Source organism: Balaenoptera physalus (assembly GCF_965194825.1).
Source record: "Balaenoptera physalus genome assembly, chromosome: 4".
Classification (NCBI taxonomy): Eukaryota; Metazoa; Chordata; class Mammalia; order Artiodactyla; family Balaenopteridae; genus Balaenoptera; species Balaenoptera physalus.
In genome coordinates, this window is record NC_138891.1 from 26,148,001 (window position 1) to 26,167,916 (window position 19,916).

General features: G+C 39.6%; 1 protein-coding gene and 1 long non-coding RNA gene across 23 annotated transcripts in view; one reads left to right on the forward strand and one right to left on the reverse strand.

The window, feature by feature from the left end:
• The window catches only part of LOC309660550, a 192,673-nt gene extending 173,127 nt beyond the window's left edge, over positions 1–19,546 (forward strand). For both annotated transcript variants that reach the window (XR_014263454.1, XR_014263455.1), the window contains one exon: positions 1,329–19,546. This is a non-coding gene — a long non-coding RNA (uncharacterized lncRNA). The remainder of the gene's footprint in view (positions 1–1,328) is intronic.
• Positions 1–19,916, reverse strand: part of SLC9A9 (solute carrier family 9 member A9) — a 683,127-nt gene that overhangs the window by 436,217 nt on the left and 226,994 nt on the right. The gene's annotated exons all lie outside the window — the stretch shown is intronic.

Here is a 19,916-nt window from a genome sequence, read left to right on the forward strand (position 1 = left end):
TGTCCTTGTATTCAGAATTGAGCCCAGTTCTATACTGAGGTCTGTTTCCCCCATTGCAATAGTTCCTGGTTAAAATCAGTTTTGACCACTTTACTGTGCAGCTCTCGTTTTGCTTTGGCATCAGTCCTCTGCGGAAAACTACCTAAGGACTTCCCGTCACACTTAGAAGAGCCAAACTCTCCAGGACAGCCCACAGTTGGGGTGTGGCTCCTGTCTGACTTCCTCTCCTCCCTGCTTCTCCTTGCTCACCTTTCTGTAGACCCACCTTCCTTCCTTTGTTCCTTGAAGATGCTCTATTCATTTCCTTTTTAGGGTCCTTTGTTATCTGCCTGGAATGTTCTGCCTTCACATTGCCTCAGGATGGGACCCCTTCTTGCAAGTACCTCCCAGCTCAACTATCATTTCCTGAGTGCCACTCCCAGGCTCATTCTATCACATGTTCACTTGTTTGTTTCTGTATTGGTTGTCTGTTTCTCCTAACGGAGTGGAAGCCCCATGTGGGCAGGGATTTGCTGACTGGTTCCCTGCTGTATTCTCCGTGCCTAGCATAGTGTTTGCTCTGTAACTATATCCTGAATGAACACTTGTCAAGGGCTTGCTCTGAGGGTTCAATGAATCCGTCACCCATCTCACATGAGATTTTTAATAAATGCCAGTCTTCCTCACCCCCTTCCCTTTGACAGGATGTGTGATTTATGACCCCCTGGGCTCACTACCTCTTAATTGTTTCAGGAATGTTCATGCTTTATCTGGTACCCCAGTGCTTCTCTTTCCCATCATAAACAGAAAGAACCTATTCCTCCAATGAAGCTCCAAGAGTTGATTATTTTACTCTTGCTGCTTTGGATTTTGTTGCCTTGATAACAGAGAGGACCTTTCTCATGGAGAGTTGCTATTCTTCCTTCAGGCCTAAGCACAAGTATTTCCAGAACTTATCTCATGGAACAGTGATAGCTTGTATACTATTCTGTCCTTTCCTATGACCACAAGCTGCCTGAAAGCAAGGATCACATCTTATCAACCATTTCTTTCCTGCAAGTGAGAAGCATATCCAATAATCCCAATGAATATGTAAGTTAATTACATACATTTAATATATATGAAGTCTAAGAACAGCTTTCTTCCTGATTGAATTCATTTGTTCATTCAAGTACAGCCATGTAAGAGGTGCAGGGCCATGTATGGCTATATATATATATATATATATATTTTTTTTTTAAGATGTCTTTGTTTATTTACTTCCTTGCTTGCTACCACTATCCTCCTTCCCAAACACACACACATGCACACATATATAGAGACACTTTCTTTATAAAAAAAGATTTCAGGGGGCTTCCCTGGTGGCGCAGTGGTTGAGAATCTGCCTGCCAATGCAGGGGACACGGGTTCGAGCCCTGGTCTGGGAAGACCCCACATGCCGCGGAGCAACTAGGCCCGTGAGCCACAATTACTGAGCCTGTGTGTCTGGAGCCTGTGCTCCGCAACAAGAGAGGCCACGATAGTGAGAGGCCCGCGCACCGCGATGAAGAGTGGCCCCCACTTGCCACAACTAGAGAAAGCCCTCGCACAGAAACGAAGACCCAACACAGCCATAAAATAAAAATAAATAAATAAGCAAATATGGTTAAGAAAAATATATTAAAAAAAAAAAGATTTCAGAAGTCTTAAAGAGGTAATGTAAAATATGAAAGATTTATTTCAGCTATATAAAATAGTTGAAAGTAGGGTAGAAGAAGATATAAAAAAAGGATGGTACTAACTGAAGACAGGAATAAAACTAAAATTGCAGACCAAAAAAACCCAAACATAATAAAGATGTGCATAATAGAATTATACAAGCATGTGAATAATAAAAGTGTCATTTTTCATAGAAAACAGTTAAATATGGCATGTATATTTTCTAACTAAACTTAATTTTTTAAATCTTTATTTTTTTTCTAGACTTTCATGCATTTTATGGATGCAAGTACAGACTATTTAAAATTTAAAGCAGTTTTTACTATAAATATTGTGAACACATGGTTTTACTCATTTGCTTGTTATTTTAAATTGATATTCATAAAGCCTACATAAATCTCTTTGCCTTGTTTTGGACGAATTGAAACTGCTGGGAGGTTTAAAACAGATAGCTATGGTGCCATTCTTTATCATACACAATCAAGATGCTTTCTTCCTTTATTCTTTGTTTTTTCCTTTTAGAAAAATGAACCCATGGTTAAAGTTAAGAAGAAAATTAACTGTAAAATCACATTTTAGAAACACTACAGTAACTTGAAAGACAACCCACAGCAAAATGCTGCAGCATTAAAGAGCTAGGCTAAAAATTCTACATCTGGAGACTTAGCTGGAATTCCTTTTATCCCACTTAGGAAAACATTCCTAGATGCCAAAGATTAAGCATGCTACTTTATGGGACTAATGTTTAATGTTCTCTACTTCATTCAAAAGTGAAAAGCAAATCATTCATAAAGCTCAACAGTTTATCAGAAGCCTAATATTTGTGTTACATCTTAAAGCTAGAGTTGAGGAGAATGGCTTCTTGGGACAACACTCTTGATGTTTAGTTGATTTCAAGGCCTAAGTGGCTCAATAGTTGATTTGCTTCTTATTATAATTCTCAGATAGCCAAAATTGCCCTTGAACACCCCTTATTGGTCCATGAGGCATAACTATCCTGGTTTCAAGAACATACTTCTGTACAGTAATCCTTGAGTATACCATTAAAGTTTCAGAACCACTGGTCAGACTAAAATAAGGAACAAAAGGAAAATCTATATGCCGATGCTTAGGCATCTAAATTATTCTGCCTTTCAGATATGATTAAACCCTAGCAGTGAGTAGGGGGAGAAATGTAAATTATGCAGGCTCCTCTGCAGGTGCTACTCCATTTTTTGGTAAGACTAAGCCTTCATGATCTTAATATTTGTTAGTAGATTTATCGTTGTAAGGATAAAAGTAAGTCAGCTTATGGTTAACTGCATGATACTGTATTGTCTTGATTTTGCAGTTAAAAGCGGCCCTAAATTCAAATAGAAGACAATTAATGCATCAATACCATCTTCAGTTATATCCATTTATTTTGAACTTTGTTCTAACTTTCAATTGAGCCTTTAATGGCTTAGTAAAAGACAATGTGTTTAAATTTTCACTGACATTTTCTATTTTCACAAGCTTCACGTTTCTTCAAAGAGCCCCAAACTCAGTGGCATATTTTTCGTAATACCTGTAATCAAGGCCTTCACCCAGGTCCTAAGCAAAGCTAACAAATAATTATCCTTCACAACAGAGCTAAAAACAGGAGTCTAATTAATTAAAGCACTAATTGAACTTCCCCATTACTGATACATTAGTTCCTGCTCTGACATAAACATTAATCAAAGTCGTTGAATAATTCAGCTCTCCACTTCCCCCACCTGTGTAGACAAATCTACCCGCTATCCTATAATGATAACATAGAAGAAAATGTTTCATAATGCTGTTTGGTAATGTCTTTGTTAAGTACCAATAACCGATAACTACTCTACAGAAAAGTGGGAAGAAGGTACAGGGTAAAAGCAAATTGTAGTCATATATATGACTACATATGGTATGTAAAATATATACTTAAATAAAATATATTTCTTATTTAAATAAAGTATATTAATATTACATATAAATATATTTATGTATTTCCTCTTTAAAAAAATAAATCCATGGAGGAAAGAGTCTTTTCAGGAAATATTTTTAAGTATTTCACAAAACTTTTGCATTTTAATGAAGTGGGCCATTTAGACTGCAACTGTACAGGGAGGGACAGTGGATTTCCTTTAATTATGTGATTAGATAAATATTTATTTTTTTTTCTCTGTGTTGAAATTCAGGCTTCCTGTTGAGTCTAGCTGTTGGCTCTCTCCTTTCCAGCTGGCAGAACCAGTTTCCAGGGCTGCTGGAGGAGATGCACATCAGATGCTGCTTCGATAAGATAGGAAGTCACCATTATGGACAGTTCTGCTTTTGAAGCCAGGCTGGCGGGGACCCCAGTCCGGCGTTGCAGGATGAGTTGTGGTGGCTGCTTTGGCCACCCCTCCATCAGGTTCTTGCTGATGCACAGGTTCTTGGACAGGAGGATGTACACTCTCAGAGGGCACCCTCCTTTCTAAGCATCTATCACCTTAAAATCACTAGTAGGATGTTCCTAGAAGGCCCACCTAATGGTTTAACATGGAGACTGTAGTACATGATATGATGCATGGCCTCATCTCCCTTCAGGAATGCAGGACTTATTCCCCTGCTGCTGTCAGCGCCTTAGAGGGATTGCCCTGGTTGAAGAGACTCACCTTGTATAAGGGCATACTTCCTTCCAAAGGCAGTTTACATCCAGTGCTATAAAGGGTATAAAGGCCTGGCCTCCTTGTGTCAGTTTGGGGCAACTCTGAAGGGTGGTCCTGGCTCGAGGGTCTCCCATCCCCTTGGGGTCAGCTAGGGCCTTCCTTGGGACTGCGTTGTAGCTCAGCTTCTCCCTCTGCCCCATCCTACCTCCCTCCACAGGCCTGTATCACGAGAACACTTCCTAATCTCTGCATACTAACCTCTGCTTCAGAGTTGGCTTCCTAAGGAATGGGCCTGTGACAGAAATGACAGGAAGTTCCCTTCCAGAAGAAGTAAATGGTTTTTATTCTTCAGTTTGTTAATATGGTTTATCACATTGATTGATTTGCATATATTGAAGAATCCTTGCATTCCTGGGATAAGCCCTGCTTGATCATGGTGTATGATCCTTTTAATGTACTGTTGGATTCTGTTTGCTAGTATTTTGTAGAGGATTTTTGCGTCTATGTGCATCAGTGATTCTGGCCTATAATTTTCTTTTTCTGTAGTATCTTTGTCTGGTTTTGGTATCACAGTGATGGTAGCCTAATAGAATGAGTTAAGGAGTGTTTCACCCTCTGCAATTTTTTGGAAGAGTTTGAGAAGGACAGGTGTTAGCTCTTCTCTAAATGTTTGATAGAATTCACTTGTGAAGCCATCTGGTCCTGGACTTTTGTTTGTTGGAAGATTTTTAATCACAGTTTCAATTTCATTACTTGTGATTGGTCTGTTCATATTTTTTATTTCTTCCTGGCTCAACATCACTAATTACTAGAGAAATTCAAATCAAAACTACAATGAGGTATCACCTCACACCGGTCAGAATGGCCATCATCAAAAAATCTACAAACAATAAATGCTGGAGAGGGTGTGGAGAGAAGGGAACCCTCTTGCACTGTTGGTGGAAATGTGAATTGATACAGCCACTATGGAGAACAGTATGGAGGTACCTTAAAAAACTAAAAACAGAGCTACCATATGACCCAGCAATCTCACTACTGGGCACATACCCTGAGAAAACCATAATTCAAAAAGACACATGCACTCAAGTGTTCTTTGCAGCACTATTTACAATAGCCAGGACATGGACGCAACCTAAATGTCCACTGACAGACGAATGGATAAAGAAGATGTGGTACATATATACAATGGAATATCACTCAGCCATTAAAAGGAACGAAATTGGGTCATTTGTAGAGATGTGGATGGACCTAGAGACTGTCATACAGAGTTACGTAAGTCAAAAAGAGAAAAACAAATATCGTATATTAACACATCTATGTGGAATCTAGAAAAATGATATAGATGATCTTATTTGCAAAGCAGAAATAGAGACACAGATGTAGAGAACAAATGTATGGATGCTGAGGGGGAAGGGGGGGAGGAATTGACACATACACACTCTTTATACTATGTATAAAATAGACAACTAATGAGAACATACTGTATAGCACAGGGAACTCTACTTAATGCACTGTGGTGACCTAAATGGGAAGGATATCCAAAAAAGAGGCGATATATGTATATGTATAGTTGATTCATCTTGCTGTACAGTAGAAACTAACACAGCATTGTAGAGCAACTATACTCCAATAAAAATTAATTTTAAAAAAAAGAAGTTAAATGGTATGACACTGATTACAGTCATTAACAAGGTGGGCATGGAATCAATAGGCAAATGATAAAAGGATGTGAAAGAAAGTAGTTGGAGGTATGGGGGGAGAAGTAGGTCACACTGGAGACTAAAATGAAATAGGCAATGTTTTCCTTTCTTCTCAGGCTGAGTTGAGTCAAGTGGATTCTGGACCAGAGCCTGGGGCCTCCTCGGTGAGTCTCACTATTGAAAAATCTGTTCTCACCAACATGGCCCGCTGTTGAGAGGAAAGGACAACTAGGGTTGAGAGGAGAGACTATTCCTCCATCCATAGTCTATTTAATCACCTCTCAGACACTCATCAAACTCTTCAGAATCAGCTTCAGAGTTACTTTAAAGAAGCCTTACTTCAAAGTGATGTTCAGAGATTTGAAAATAAACTCCAGAGTTCTCAGAAATCTCCTCAGCAGCAGCAGTAGAGTGGGCACCTCTCCTGCCCTTATCGTGGTTGGGAGATGGCAGCCCAGGGATCTGTCTCATTAGCAGAGAGAACAGCAGCCCATCTTTAGCACTGCTGATACAGACACAAACTGTTCACAGGTTTCTAGCAGAATCTGGCCACCATCCCGTCTGTTCTGAATTCTCCTTTTTATCACCTTCACCATAGGTGGTCTAGTAAGTCTCCAGATGAGACCATGGGCTTTAGACACCACTACTTGATGAAGGTGAGACATGATTTAACACAGGAGATCCTCACTGGGCTTTACTGACCAACGTGCAAAGAAAAACCATCACAGCTGCCAGCATAGGCCTACCCACCTCGGGGGAGTGAGGGTGGGTGTTGTAGGAAGGCAGAAGGTAGAGGCACGAGTATGGCAGCAACTTTAAAGAAGAGTAAGTGTAGACCTAATACTTGGTGATGTCTTTATCCCCCAAAGCCTGGCTGTCTGCACACAGCCCCATCTCAGGAAAAGGCCACTGGGAGAGCTGTGTGAAAAGGTTCCTTTTCTGTTCTTTTTTTTAAGTTATCTGCCAGATGCTCTGAAAACAGCTTTTTGTGTTGAGCTTAAGGCAGCTCAGTTTAACTAGCAGTAGGCAGAGCATTGTTAAAATGGATAAAAATGGGAGATAAGCTTTGCTCCCACAATCTGCTTCCAATGGATATGGGAAAGAAGAGAAGTGGCTTCTCGGAGGCACATTGTCGCTGCACTTCCTGGGCTCAAAGGCCTTCCTCTAAAATTAATATTTACCTCCAATTACAGTTTCCTGGGGTAAGGAGTCCCCACTAATGATCCTGTTCTGAAAAGCTTTGATTTGTTGAAGGGGTAGGCAAATCCACTCACTTAGGTACCCCCTCACAGAAAGCGCCAATGAAAAGATTAAAATCAGAGCAGGAGGAATGTTTTATTTACATTTCTTTGAAGTTCAGGCCTTCATTCCTTCTCTTTCCCCACTCCCTTGAGCAGAATGGCTCCAATAAGTTTTGCTCTGCTTTTAGAAAGCTCACATCTGCCCCTTGGCTGTAGTTTTGCTTTGTATTTTGCCACATTTGGAAGGCTTTTCTGTCTCCTTGAAATTAGGATTTGGCCCATGTGGGAAAAAAAAAGAAAGATGTAGATGTATGACTTTGCTGACTCCACATGCATGCAAACCGGTAAGTAGCAGACTAGCTGCACCTTGAAGAGATACCAAACATCAATTGAAAGCTTGCTTTCCCCTCCCCACCAGCCCCATTTTCTGTTAACTGCAGCCATACAGAATTCCAATCCCTTCTTTGGATGGGTGAAAAAAACGAGGTGGAATTTTTCCTCCAAGAGAGGAAAAGAAAGGAAGCCAACGGAGGCCGTCCCCAGGGCCTGATGAAGCACCGGCCTTTGTTCTTTCCTGGTGCCCTTCAGGACCCTAACAGGTTATTACAGCTGAGTTTTGGAATGGTGACCATCCATGGCAACGTTAGAGGATTTCCAGGGATGAAGCTGTACTCCACTGCGGCAGTCCCGGGAGCTTTTCAAACCCCTGTGGCCCCTCACTGTAGATGGACATGGCTGAGTGTGGAGGAGACTTAGTCCTCTCAGGCCTTCAGCCTTGCCGATCCTCAGCCTTGCCGAGATCACTTGCATATCTCTACCGGTACTGCCCAGAATGGTGTGTAGTTATAACAGATATAAGAAAGTATCTTGAAACTAATTATTTTTTCTTTTAGGAGTCAGTCGTTTTTTAAAATTTTATTGAAGTATAGTTGATTTACAATGTTGTATTAATTTCTTCTGTACAGCAAAGTGACTCAGTTATACATATATATGTATATATATATTCTTTTTCATATTCTTTTCCATTGTGGTTTATCACAGGATATTGAATATCCCTGAGCTATATAGTAGGTCCTTGTTGTTTATCCATTCTATATATAATTGTTTGCCTCTGCTAATCCCAAACTCCCAATCCTTCCCTCCCCTAAACTCCCTCCCCCTTGGCAACCACAAATCTGTTCTCTATATCAGTGAGTCTGTTTTTGTTTCATGGATATGTTGATTTGTATCGTATTTTACATTCCACATATAAGTGATATCATATGGTATTTGTCTTTCTCTTTCTGACTTACTTCGCTTAGTATGATAGATCTCTAAGTTCATCCATGTTGCTGCAAATGACATTATTCTTTTTGATGGCTAACATTCCATTGTATATATATACCACATCTTCTTTATCCATTCATCTGTCAGTAGACATTTAGGTTGTTTCCATGTCTTGGCTATTGTAAATAGTGCTGCTATGAACATAGGGGTGCATGTATCTTTTCAAAGTATAGTTTTGTCTAGGTAGATGCCCTAATTCTTTATGTGGAGAGAGGAAGGAAAAAGGGATACTGAAGAAGAAAGATTTTTGATAAAGAGAAAAAGTAAATAACTTACCATATATTGTCTGATAACAGGGAACAGACCAAGACATGTGCTGAATCTTCCCCTATAATCAGGTATGTCTGGATGTCTCAGCATTTCTCTTTCTCCTCCTAGGAGCCAGGAAAAGGGCTCGAAGCCCATCCATCCTCCACAGTTTTGGACAGACCTTTCAGAGATCACGTCTGAGAGACTCTTAAGACAAAGGTATGGAAAAGAGATGGCCAGCTGTCAGGATTAGCCACCTGAATCCACAATAGGGGAAAAGTGAGACTGAAGAAATAGAAAATACAGAAAAATGTAACCACTGAGCTGATAAAACAAGGGAAAGTGTTCTTGTAGCCACCCTGTCTCAGTAAAATTTAGTTCCAATATGGTAACCCCAGGGTCAGGCTATCATGCATTGGGACTTTTTCCTGCTCTTATCCCTCTGAACAGGAGTAAGGTCTATGGCCAGGAAGCTCCTGCCAATGAATATTTTCTATTCTTCCTTTGTCAGGGTTTTCCTTTTCAAGCTCCCAACAAGATCATTTTGCCAGGGGAGTGTTTTCTTGTGTGTGAAGGGTTTGGGGGATTGTTTGTTCTGAAAAGCATCTGCAGACAATAATTGGGAAATGTGTTAAAGCTGCCATCAATTTGCTTTATTGATATGGAAGCCTCAGTGGGTCCCCGAGGAGAACAGACTTTTTCCCCATATGAGCAAGCGACTGAAAAGGCTGAGACACTGAAAAGGACAAGTCAGACAGAGGCAGGGGCCGGGAGAGGAAAGTGACAAGGGGAAACGGAGGGGTGGAAACTGAGCCAGAAGTCCTAAGACAAAGGCTGCGATGAAAACAAAATCTTCTCGAGATGTTCAAAAGGAAAGCTGGTTATCACAGAAGCTCCTCCAAAAAAAGGAATTTTCAGGGATTAAGACAAGGGTGGGTGGTGACAAGAGATGAGGGAACATGTGTATCAAAAGAACCTCATCTGGATGGCATGGTTCCTGTCTGTTAAGCAGTTTAGTTTTTACAAAAGCTTTCTCCCCCCATTACAGCATAGTGTTTAGTTCTGCCATAGAGAAATCCAAAGTCTCTTGACTTGTTGTTTATGGCACCTGGACAAATGGTAATTATCAGCCTATAATTCCCTTGAGGGGAACTGATGTTTCAATAAATTGTAACAGCTGAGTCTGAGTGGTTTACAGTGCCATCAAAACCTTGCTATGGACATATAATCTTATAACCACAACTTGCTAGTAAATAGGTGTTTGCACAATGGGTGATTTAGGAGCTTCCAGCCCTTCTCAGGGAGCAGTGTGGGCTGCCGGGCTCTCTCCAGCTGCCCCCAAGCCACCCTAGAATGAACTGAAGACACGTCCCCTCTCAGTAGGTTGCCAAGGCTCACTGCCTTGGCTTCTCCACGGTGAACACATTTGGATCCGCACTGGTATACACATCTATAAGATTTGTTGATTCCCCCAAAAGAGTACTCCCCAAAATGACCACAAGTGTGTTCTCAAGCATTTAACATGTTCACAGGTATCTCAGAGCAAGGAAGAGCTCTACAGATTATATTCAAGGACAGAGCGAAAGAGGGACTGCCTAAATCAGTATGCAACCTTGGTCGTGGTGATTTAATAGTAAAATTTACAAGACCTGTTTTGAAAATGTGTTAGAGCCCTATTAGAAGCATTGGGTTCAAGACATTCAAGAAATATTTATTGTGAGGCTCCTACATGGACAGGACATAGAAGTGTCCTGTTAAACAGTCAGGCAGAAGATAGAAATATGGCAGGATTGCTAAAAAGCACTAAAAAAAGTCATAATTCATTACTTATCTAGTGTATTTAAAGTATATACTCCTGTGACTTCCAAAAATAGTTTGAAGTTGCTTAGAATATAATGTCATAATATATATTATGCCAAATATAGCTATTATATATGCAAATATGCATGCATGTGTGTGTATATAATTTTTAAAACATACCAAGGGAAGAGTGGGAGAGAATTGTATTGGATATTAAGAAGTAAGTTAAAGTAATTTGGCTCTAAGTTTCTCTTTGAACTTCCTAGAACAAGAAAAGAAATGAAAAAAAAAAAAAAAAGAAAAGGAAAGAAGAAAGAAAAGATGATGGATATAACTGTTGAGGAAACTGAGGTTCCAGTAAGAAACCTGATCAGTGGCGCATCTTAGGTAATGCAGTGGGGACTCCAGGGCCCGAGTCTCTAAAACACCATGGCAGGTAGAGCACCATTTCTTACCAATCGGGTCTTCTTCCTCCTCTCTGCACCCACACAAAAGCAAACAAATCACTTTTCATCCATCACACTGTCTCATAAAGAGAAAATATCTACAGGCCTTTCTGCGCCTATGGTCACAAAACATGAAGGCCACAATCCCACAATTAGACCTCAGGATTCAGGAAAGAAAAGCTCTCCTTCACAGAACAGTGGCAGTACCCAGGCCTTATAAATCCTTGGAATAAACCAATTAAAGCCACTGACTCACCAGGCAAGGGCTTTAGCATGAAAAGAGAGTTATTGCTGTCATTTCCATACACTATCTCATTCTAGTACCATATTTTTAGTGTGCTTTCTTAAAAATATCTATGCTCCAAATTGCCTGACAAATTTTAGCACAAACATCCATTTGCCTTATAATCTTTGCCCTACGTATGTTAAGCCTCCAAAGATTTTCAAAAGTACTTATTTTCAAAAGCATTCATTGGTCCTCCACACCTTCACACTTCAGAAACTAAGGCACTCTGGGGAGAGTGTTGGTTTATTGAATGGATAATCCGTTTTTGTAACAATAAATAGAGACAGGCTGAACATACTGATAGGAATTACCACACTATAAGAATTTCTGCAATAAAATATTTTCAGACTTCAATATCAGCTCAAGAGGCCCATCCCTCCAAACAAAGGTGTATGCTTCCGTTAACTGGGCAAGAGAATTCTAGAGTCTATTCTTTGATTAATCCAAAGCACAGAGTTAAATGTCTGGCTGAAGTAACAAATTAATCCTGGTAGTTCTACTCCTTTTAATTGATCTCTTAAATGGTTCTGTTTCTATTTTTAATTGTCCTGTTACTGTAAGCTGCCTCAAAGTCTTTTTTAAAAGGTGTAAATCATGTATAAGCAAATGTAATAAAACACAAATGCTTTCTACAGGAACTTATGTAAAATGCAGGATGAACTAAAAGATGCATATCAGGGTACAAGACAAATGAGAATAAAGTTTCCTTGTGATATCCCAGAAACTGTCCCCTGGAACAATATCAGGTCCACAGAGCCAAACAGTTTACACGTGCTAGAGGAAGAAAAAACCAAACCAGTAACAGGGAGAACTCAGGGTTCTCTTTTCAAAAATATAGATTTGTGACATCTAAACCAGAATCACTGGGCACATTTAAATGCCTTCAAGTTGGAAGTGTGGGTATAAATGAATGAAGTGGTGAAAAACCACAAAGGGTGGGCCTTATGGGGAAATGGAAAATGTGCCTTCCCACCATTCAAATGTAAATTTTTATAAAACATGCCTCAAGACAGACAAAATATTGTACGTCTGTTGACCACAGTTGTTGGCTCAATGGCTATGTTGTGACCCCTGATCTAAATAATCAATATATTTCACGCCACTAAAGTTTCTCAACAGTGGAACTACTGGCACTTGGAGTGGAACCAACCTTCACTGTGCAGGATTTTGCTGTGCATTGCAAGTCTATGGTCATCCGGGTCTCCCAGAAACAAAAAGCTATAGCATCATTCAGGCAACTGAAAGTGTTCCTCCCCCCACCCCACAAATTTCAAATGTGTGTTTCCCACCCCTTCCTCCCGCCCCAAGGTGGGAACTAGTGTCTAGTTCCATGTCTAAACTATTCTGCCTCTTGGTATTTTCATATCTCACCTTGTATTTTTCCTTCTTCACCAAATGATTTTCAGGATTTAAGAAGAACAGTATAAAAGCAGGCCCTTTCCTTTGTCTTACATCAAATTAGAAAGGGTACTATGAAGGGGCTGGCGGGAGATATGAAGATAATGAGATGAGGAGGAAGAGAAAACGATCAAGGGCAAGTCAGTACAGTCACTAGGCAAAGGAAACAGCAGGGAAAGTATGTGGGGATGGAGGCTGGACTAGTGATTTTTATTATTGCTACCACCACACAGTTTTTCAAAGCTGCTCTCTTTCATCCTCTTCCATCACCTTGGAACTTTCCCAGAATGCCCAGTTTGAGAAACTTTGCATTATATCTTTGGCCCCTAAATTAAGTTAGAATCCTGTCTTAATGACCACCATTTATAACATCCAGTTCTACATAATGAGGCCATTGCCAACTCATGGTCAACAGCCCACAGTAACTCAAGGTTGCTGTTATGGATATAATTAGCTTCCTTAAATGAAAAACTCATGTAAGACAGATGTATTCCCAAGTCATTGTTCATTTACCAGTCAACCTAGTTAATACACCTACTGATATAGTGTTTCATTCAGAAATAGAAATTACTTTTGGATGATTGCATGTTATAATATCCTGTGTAAATCTGGCATCAATTCTCAAAGTTCAGTTTTCTGTTTCCTCTGAGTGGAGAATGTTGTAAACTATAAGGGCCTGATGACTGTGGGGATTCCCCCTGATGAAGAAATGGCCCTCGCATTTTTAAAAATGGTAAAAAAAAAAAAAAAAAGGTCTCAGGGATATGCAGATTTGAAGATGTTTGGAATAAAACTGTTAACAGAGAAGAGAAAATGAACCAAGGTGGGTGTGGGAATATAGGTGTCAGACAATTTCAAAAGTTCAGAATAGAGGAGTGTCAGACATAGGTAAAGCAGGGTGGAAGAACCAGTGTAAGGAACGGTCAGGAGGTATAACTGACACTAAGCTTGGTTCTAGCAGAGAAGCAAAGACTAGCAGACTGGGCGTGTGTTGCAGGGGAGAGAGGGGATACGGGGGAGGGGTGGGTTGGGGGGAGGAAGGAGTCCTCTAAGCCTCCGTATAAAGCTGGGCTTTTAAATGTAATGTCCACGCTTATTGACAAGGAAGGGAGGATTACAAAATAAGAGGTCACTAACAAGTTCCTACAGCCTCAGAAACGGATTCAAAGTAACTCTTGATATGTTTTTAAAACATCTGTACTTTTTAATAATCATGGTAATATCAACAACTAGTTGATAGTTCATTCGTCAAGCTGTAGGCAATGTTCTGTTAGCTTTACATGGATTAGCTTCTTGCATCTCAACACTGTGGCCATCCTCATTTTACAGCTGAAGAAACTAAGGGGGAGAGGGTTAAATAACTTGTTCAACTCTGTCACATGGGTACTAAGGGGAATTTGAAGGCAGGCATCTGGTTCCAAATCCCTGCTTTTAACTGTCAAGTGACACTGTCTCTTTTCACATCTGACACCCTCTGTTATTCCCAGGATGACAGACCCCTTGAGAACTATCTCTACCCCACCAAGAGTGGACCCCAGAAGCCCTGCGTGCACTATCCCCTCCCCAGGACGGAATTGTTCAAATCAAGGTAGGCACCTTGCCCCAAACTAATCCCTTCAGATTCTCCCCAACCCCAATAGTTTGGAATTGGGATAGAAATAACCAGTGAGTTTGGTCCTTTATGCTGAGAAATGTCAGTGTAGGGGCTACCATGTATCTGCCTTCTTCCCTTCAGGTCTATGAGAGACAGAAGATGGGGAATGAGTGGAAGGACACAGAAAAGAGATAGAAAGGGAGCATTTCCTAGGTCCTTAGTGGGTGTCCAGCTCCTTTTTTCCAGGCCAAACTGAGACCAGCTCCATTCCTGCCATTAGATTCAGTAAAATGCCCTCTATCCTCATAATAAGAATCCCTTTTTGCTTATCCTGCTCTGATTTGGTTTCTGTCACTTACAACCAGAGATGTAACTAAAATAACATAGAGACCTCCAATCTGTAGTTTCTATCTCTTCCTCTGTATTTTACTGTCTTAAGCATTTATCCCTTTCATCAACATTTTCTGTCTTCTTTCAGATAAGAAACCCTTTCCTAAATCCCTCTGAGATTTAGTCTTAGAACAATAATAATATCACAGACACCAGCAGACCTCCATCTCCTACTAGAAAGACTGGGAACAAAATAACCACAGAGTGTACAGTACATATTTGCTTTATGGAAATGATTTTTAAAGTGATAACAATAGCCACCACCACCATCACATCTGATATCATAAATACCCTTTTTATTTGTAGAGTAGACATTAATTTTAATGGTATTTGGGCTCTTTTGATAGTCTACCAATTTCATTAAAATGGAATTCTACTGTAATCCCTGATAAATAATTAAAATAGCCCCTGATAGAAGCTTAACTTTTATACTCGCAAATAAAACTTTGCAATGGATTGCTTTAATAACGTGATGATCTCCAAAGCAACTTTCCCACATCAACTGTTTTTATGAGGGGGATGGAGGCAAGGATACTGCCTATGGTTATTTTCTCAAGTTGACCTGAACTTGCCTGAGCAATTAATATGCCTGTGACTAAACACAGATAGAACAGAGAGACCTTCTCCATCATTCTCATTTTGCAGACGAGGATGCTGAGGCCTAAAGAGCAAGGTCACACAATTTAGTGGCAGTGTTGGCACTGGATCCTGAGTCAGCTAATATTCCTGATTTAAAGCGCTTTACATTTCACCTCTTTGAGAAGGCTTTGTGGCTTTTACAAGTTTCATAACATTAAGAGGCGACCTAAGGTTGAGGAACTCAGATCAATTCACATGAGAAGTATCCAGTAGAATGGCCAGGCACTGGATGGGGAGTTCTGGTCCAGGCTCTGCCATTTACAGAGCTGTGCTTTTGGGTCCCATTTGAAAAAAAAAAAAAAAAGGTGAGGAGATGCAACTAGTTCCAGTGGTTTCTTGACATTTTGGAGAGTCCTCAGATGCCTCTAGAAAACCTGGCTAGCCTCCCATTGGGGCTTTTGGTGGCAGCTTCTACTGGCTTTCCTATACAGTGATCAGAACTGGAAATTCATAGGCTCTTCTTGTGAGCCAAGGGAGTTCCCCACCCTCTTCCTTCAGAACCCAGATAATGTGCATGAGATTCAACCCACAATAACATTCAGGTATCTGTGTCAGTCACTAAAGCCAGAGCCGTTTAGTTCACAAGCTTTGGAAATTTACATCCATCTACTTTTTTTTTTTAACTTGACTTTATCTTACTAGTTTCTTTACTGAGCAAAGAAATTTTGAGTTCAAAAAAATCTCTTAATCTGACTTAAGGTAAATGTCTTTATAAACAGATAAGTTCAAATAATAGACGTGTGATTTGGTCACTGTGGTTCTAAAACAAAGCACAAACCCCTGCACTTCTCTTTTATAAAAAAATACCATCATGGATTTTGTACTCCTAGTTTCTGGTATCAATTCAGCCTCCTGCAATAGGTGTTACTAAAAATCTTTGGAGTGCTTGTTTGTACATGCCAGATTTTCTTTAATATACCAACCAATAAATAGTTCCACTCTGCAATCTTTCAGAAGAAAAAAAGCTATGAAAAATGAAGTAAAAAGCAAAATAAAATATTTTTCACATTTCTTCATTTTTGTCCTAAAGCATGGAATGTGGCTCAGGATCTCCACCTAGTGGAGTCTTAAGGTGATAACTCTGTTGTAAAATCTCTAAAACTTAAGAAATTTGAGGATGGGGCCATCAAGTCAGATTTTTCTACACAAAATGTATTTATTGAGAGTCTGATATGATAAGTCAATATTGCTTCTTTTTAAGTGGGAGGGTTCACATTTCCTAGGTTACTATTAAGAGATCTTTTTCAACTCAGATCTCTGATCCCTGAAAGCCATCCTTTGTCATATCATAAGCAGGGTACTTGGGTTCTTCCTCTTTCCCTTTGCCAAGCTCATATCAGAAGACAGTGCTTTATAAAAAATCCACTCTGAATGGGTAGGGAAAAGAAAGGGACTGTTGATCAGGAAAGGACATTTTTTCCTAGTTATTAATTCTTATCAAAAGGTTGATGGAGAAAGTTGCTGATAAGGTATCTAACAAGGTGATGTAAGTGCTCTCAGATAGATTAAAGAGACATAATAAATCATGGGGCTCTCATCTACTTCTCAGGATGAATACAGATTATATCTGTGTAGACAACTGAATGAATTTCAATGATAGCATGTAATTTTCCAGATAGACCACTTCTGATCATTTTTCCCTTTGAAAGGTAAAACATATGCAATGCAAGTTACACATCCACAAGCAGTGCTAACTGCTGCTCTCAGAGTAACTTCCGGAGAATCTTTAGGTGCATAGTCACCACCTCATGTGCCCACCTCAGTGATCTGGAAAGGCTAAGACTTCCTTTGCTGAATTTTCCATCTTCTCTTCATCACATCTGGTATTTTGTTTCTGGCACCTGTGCTCATTACTAATGATCCCTGAGAGATCATTGAACCAAGAGGGATCCCTGAGTTCATATCCTATGAGTCTGTCACACTATCCATATGCTGCCTAGAAAGATGCGGGGCATTTGGGGTTCAGTAGGGATCTTGTTATAATTATGCTGTTCAATAGACTAGCTGTTTTTTCATGGCCAACACATAATTTATACAATAATTGTCCTTCCAAAAACAAAAAGCATCAGTGGTCAATTGGTATAAAGACTGCTATCTATGAAAAATATAAGCCTGTGATTGCTGATATAAGTCACTGACATAAATCTGTGCTTCATGGTCACCCTGGGCTCTGTGCAGCCAAATTCAAATTACTTTCCTGTCACATTTTGGTGTAATGATTGCATTAATGGCCCCAATTCCTCACCCTTCCATCTATTTGCCATGTCTCTTCGTAATGCCCTCTCACTCTGCCTATGGCCTCAGCCCTGTGGCTTGTTTGGCCAATAGGATGCTAGCAGACTTGGCTCAAGCAGGTGCCTGGCAAGGTACTTGCACCATTCTGCTTCCTCTCTTACATCATTGCCATCACCGTGAAAACCTATCCAGGCAAGCCTGCTAAAAGATGAGAGGTAAGTGGCCCAATCACTCTTGTCACCCTAGCTGAATATCAGATATGTGACTGATACCAGTTGATATAAGAAGAACCAGCCAGCAGAGCAAAGCCTAAATCACTGATCTATAGATTCTTGAGCCACTATTACCTTAAGCCACTGGGTTTTGTGGTAGTTTGTTACACAGCATTATTGAGGCAATAGATAACTGATAGAGGATGCACACTAAATTTTGGGATGGCTTAGGGGTTAACCAGAGGAAGTTCTTATTGAAAAATAGTCATCTGAGAGCAAAGAAGAACTGTAGTTTGGGATTTTGAAAAATGACAGCTACAGGGAACAAAAGTGAAAAAGTACTTCATGGTGAAAATAAGCGGACATTTAAGAAAGTTGAAAAGGATATAGTATCAGGCAACAAGGCTAGAACCAATATAACCATGCTTAGTGAATGTGTATGGAAGGAAGGGATTCTGATGGAAGAGAATGGCTACCACACAGGATTTGACCTCACCACATATTTAAAAATAGCGGGATGAACATAGGCAGAACACTCTCTGACATATATCGCAGCAAGATCTTTTTTGATCCACCTCCTAAAGTAATGAAAATAAGAACAAAAATAAACAAATGGGACCTAATTGAACTTAAAAGCTTTTGCACAGCAAAGGAAACCATAAACAAAACAAAAAGACAACCCACGGAATGGGAGAAAATATTTGCAAATGAAATGACTGACAAGGGATTAATCTCCAAAATATATAAACAGCTCATGCAGCTCAATATCAAAAAAACAAAAACCCAATCAAAAAATGGGTGGAAGATCTAAATAGACATTTCTTCAAAGAAGACATACAAGTGGCCAAAAAGCATATGAAAAGATGCTCAACAACCCTAATTATTAGAGAAATGCAAATCAAAACTACAATGAGGTATCACCTCACACCAGTCAGAATGACCATCATCAAAAAAATCTATAAACAATAAATGCTACACTGCTGGTGGGAATGTAAATTGTTACAGCCACTATGGAGAGAAGTATGGAGGTTCCTTAAAAAACTAAAAATAGAGCTACCATATATCCACAATCCCATCTTAGGCATGTATCCAGAGAAAACCATATTTGTAACGTTACATGCACCCCAATGTTCATTGCAGCACTATTTACAATAGCCAGGACATGGAAGCAATCTAAATGTCCATCGACAGAGGAATGGATAAAGAAGATGTGGTACATATATACAGTGAAATATTAGCCATAAAAAAGAATGAAATAATGCCATTTGCAGCAACATGGATGGACCTAGATACTGTCATACTGAGTCACACAGAGAAAGACAAGTATCATATGATATCGTTTATATGTGGAATCTAAAAAAAAGGTACAAATGAACTTATTTACAAAACAGAAATAGAGTCACAGATGTAGAAAACAAACTTATGGTTTCCAAGGGGGAAAGTCGGGGGAGGAATAAATTGGGAGATTGAGACTGACATATACACACTATTATATATAAAATAGATAACTAATAAGAACCTACTGTATAGCATAGGGAACTCTATTCAATACTCTGTAATGACCTATATGGGAAAAGAACCTAAAAAAGAGTGGATATATGTATATGTATAACTGATTCACTTTGCTGTACAGCAGAAACGAACACAACATTGTAAATCAACTATACTCCAATAAAAATTAATTTAAAAAAATAAAATAAAAAACATAAAAATAAAAATAGCGGGATGATTGCTTTAACCATTAAGGAATTGCAAATTGCATTCCTACAAGTAGGTCTTGGTTTTTTTTAGCTGTAAGTGGAGGGGTAGACTAGAAGAGTTCCAAAGCTCCTTCCACATGTCCCATAACCCTATTATCTCAGTATACCAATTCATTGTTTTGAGAAACAATGCATGGTAGTCATGCCCACAATTACTGTATGCAATTAGAAAGCAGTATATGTAGCATTAATACCACTATGATTTGAGTGTGTCTGAGCTGAAGAATACTTCATGAGAATTATGCTAATAGGATGGTTAGGGGTTTACAGCATATGTCTCATTCAGGAGGTATGCCCCTTGATTGGATCTCCAGAGGTTTCTGCAGGGGA